General features: G+C 32.8%; 1 long non-coding RNA gene across 1 annotated transcript; it reads left to right on the top strand.

Annotated features, from left to right (window-relative positions):
- The first annotated feature begins 1,191 nt into the window (after positions 1 to 1,191).
- On the top strand, positions 1,192 to 2,765 carry LOC141702987 (uncharacterized). The gene is made up of 4 exons (XR_012567323.1): positions 1,192 to 1,786; positions 2,001 to 2,137; positions 2,361 to 2,447; positions 2,710 to 2,765. It is a non-coding gene; the product is annotated as an uncharacterized LOC141702987 (long non-coding RNA).
- The last annotated feature ends 642 nt before the right edge of the window (positions 2,766 to 3,407 follow it).

Below are 3,407 nucleotides of genomic sequence, written 5' to 3'. Positions count from 1 at the left end.
GAGTTTATTGTACGGTAACTATTCACTGAATAGGTTCTTGGTATTCTCAAGCAATGAATTCATATTATCCGGATAGTCGCGATATGCTGAGAAGTATCCCTCACGATGTAGAATAAATGTGATTATATAATTAATCATATTTAATAAATTAGAGAATTTATATAAATAATGATAAAATAGTTTTATTATTATTTATTTCTACTACCGGCTTAATATTGAACCTACAGGGTCACACCAAAAAAGAGAATGATTTAATGGTGGAGGAATTAATTAATAATGGATAATTATTTATTTATGAAATAAATAATTAATTGGCAAATTTAATAATTGATTAAATGAGATTTAATTGATTATAAATTAATAAAAAGTTCTTAATATTATTAATTAAGGATTTAATTTTTGGAAATTAAATCAAGAGAGAGAATTATTTCTAAAGTGTTTAGAAAAAGGATTAATAATTAAAAGGTGTTTTAATTATTAATGAGAATAATAAATGGGATAATAATAATATTTTATGGGAAAATTTCAGCTGAAAATTTTGCCTATAAATACACTATTATAGACCCTATTTTATCGAACCCAAAAAAACCCAAAAAGTTTGGAAAACCCAATTCTCTCCACCTCCTTCCTCCTCCTTAACATCGTTTTTTGGTGGATACCGGTGGAGTGCTTCACACTTGAGGAGCAACTGCTAAGGATCTCTGATCGTTGTCTCCGAATTATTTTAAAGGTTAGATTCGATCCCTCGAATTTTTATTCATGATCTGTATGCTTTTATTTGGATTTTATATGTGTAAAAGTGTTTTGCCATGCCCCCGCTGCGTTAAAATCCAACAACATCATCCCAGCAGCGTCTGTCTCGCATCCTCCAACATCAACAATTGGTTGAACGTGGGCATCTATACCAAATGCTGCCTCTACCTACTTTTCCTAGTATCCTCCACCATCTTTAAACTCTCGCTGTTAGCCGTAATAACACCTGCTGTATGTATAATTATTTTTTTTTAAAACAGACAAAGCACACTCTTTATATATAAATAAAACTACAGCTTTTGTTTTGTTTACAACACTAAGGCTACGGCCTTGTTTCTTTCTTTCAAGAGCTATGACTCTTTTTTTTCCCTCTGATGTTTTCAAATTTTTGTAGTAATGCTATGTTCCTGGGTATGTCTATTTATAGTGTACAAACTTCTTATGTCATTGCTTACATATTATTTTAACTAGAAAACATGCAGCCTACCTTATATCTAGCATTCAAACTTGACTCTTCCAACTAGTAGCTCAATGATAAAACCCAGCCTTTCATTTTAACAGCTGCTGCATACCAACGCCATACAACTCCCTGATTCTTAGGAATACTTCTGTGTATTTCTTATGTGAATAGTTGACCATGCATGCATAACAAATTATTGCACCGAGCTGCCTACCATTTTTCCTGGATGAAGATTTGCACTACATTTATTCTTTTGTTTTATTCATTAACTATGCATCTGGAAGAGTTTGACATTCTAACAATGTCCATAGGATCAACTAGGCGTACATTTTGAGCCAACAAAGTAGCATGCTGCTCAAAACTTTCTCTTACACCTTGTCTTGCCCCATTTTCTATCATACCTTGCATCATCGTACTCTGCAAAAAGTTAAATTGGGTTTTATAAGCGGTCTTGTCCCTAAAGCGAAATCTATGTCATTTGAAAGGATTTTATTTCGTGCTACCGGGGGTAATGTGTACTTGAAGCAGGCTGTTGTCGGGCACCCAGTCATTGATCCTGTTTCTGGGGAAAAGGTTGATACCTCTGGATTTGGTTGATTATATTCACTTGAGATGATGTAGTGAAAACTGAAAAGTTTATTTCGTAGAGAAATTGCGTAACGTATATGTAGTCCTTTCATTACCTATTCAGTATTTTTTACCTATAATTGTTATTGCTTGCATCGTTTTTATATATATACGAATCGTATATGATAATATGACTTCCTGATGGTGAAATATCATACAGGTTGGAGAAAAATATATTTGCGGTCTTCGTCTCCGAGGAAAAGCAAAGAATAAAATCCTAAAAATATGTGAAGCTTTTGGAGCAAATCATTATTCTTTTAGTGAGGACTAGCTAAGCAAGCTCAAATGATAACTGAGGTATTCATAGTGCTGTTTCATGCTTATGTATCACTCATTATACATTGTTGGAACTGCAATGTCAAGTTGAAGGGGTCTTGTTCACCTAGGCAGCTGTTTCCTATATTTCTGTCTATTAACACTGAAGTTCCCCTCTTTTCTTTACTTTCATTGTCGTGCTTTACTTAAGTCCTGCGCAATTTTCGCTTAATATTTTATTGATAAAGTGTTTTATTGTCGATAGAAAGCCGATAAACGTAAGAAGATACATGCTTTCAAGAGGCAGAATTCATGGCAACAATTTCAGACTACCAAAGGCCGAGCTAAGAAGGTTTGTTTTAAATCCATTTATTATTGTATTAATAGCAACATTGAACAACTCCTGATCAGCCTATGTTCTAATAAGATTTACTATTTTAAGCAATTTTTTTTGTGTATGTGGGTATATGTGGCTTTACAGTTACTCATGTCATGCAAACGCTGCAATTTGGTAAAAGTTACTCATGTCATGCAAACGCTGCAATTTGGTAAAAGTTTCTGTTATTTGGTATCAAGTTAATTGTACTTACAGATATTATATATTTTTAATGCAGGGTACTAGAATTGACAACGCACCATTGAATGGCAATGACTTCCGAAGCAACAATGAGATGAAGATAAAGATGTTGATCGTTACTCCTTTCATTAACTATAGTAATTTATTTTAATTAGTTATATCTACTGTGTTAATCAGGAAACCTGATTTGTAAGATAACCAAGTTGTGCTTGTAAACTGAATTTAGGTTGTGGGTGTTTGTAAACTGAATTTTAATTTGTTTTCTACTTTTGATTGTGAATTAGTATGGATTTACGGTATAACTAATGTAAATTATGTATTGTGACTTGATTGCGAGGTTTAGAGTTTGTTTTGAGTTTGCGATTGCATAAGATTTTAGCAGGTTAAGAATTTAAATTGGAAGCCGAAAATGGCCGGATATTGAAAATTTAGTTTTTGGTTATTCTGGAAAAACAAACTTATGACGGTTGTTCTTCAAACATTCCGTCGTAATTATTCTGGTAAAATGAACTTATGACGGTTGTTCTTCATATATTTCCTCGTAATGTATCCATTTTCATATTTAATTTTTTTTTTAATTTTCATTTTTCCAGCTTGTAGGCCCCATCTTCTAAAATACGACGTTTTTTCTGTCGGAAATTTCTAACTTACGACGCATTCTTCCGTCGTAAGTACATAACTTACGACGTATTGTTCGTCGTATTTTGGTATTTTACGACAATAAATTCTGTCGTA

This window comes from Apium graveolens, unplaced genomic scaffold, assembly GCF_009905375.1.
Source record: "Apium graveolens cultivar Ventura unplaced genomic scaffold, ASM990537v1 ctg6049, whole genome shotgun sequence".
Taxonomy (NCBI): Eukaryota; Viridiplantae; Streptophyta; class Magnoliopsida; order Apiales; family Apiaceae; genus Apium; species Apium graveolens.
Note: the sequence above shows the minus strand (reverse complement) of the source record. Positions and strands in the feature narration are given on the sequence as shown.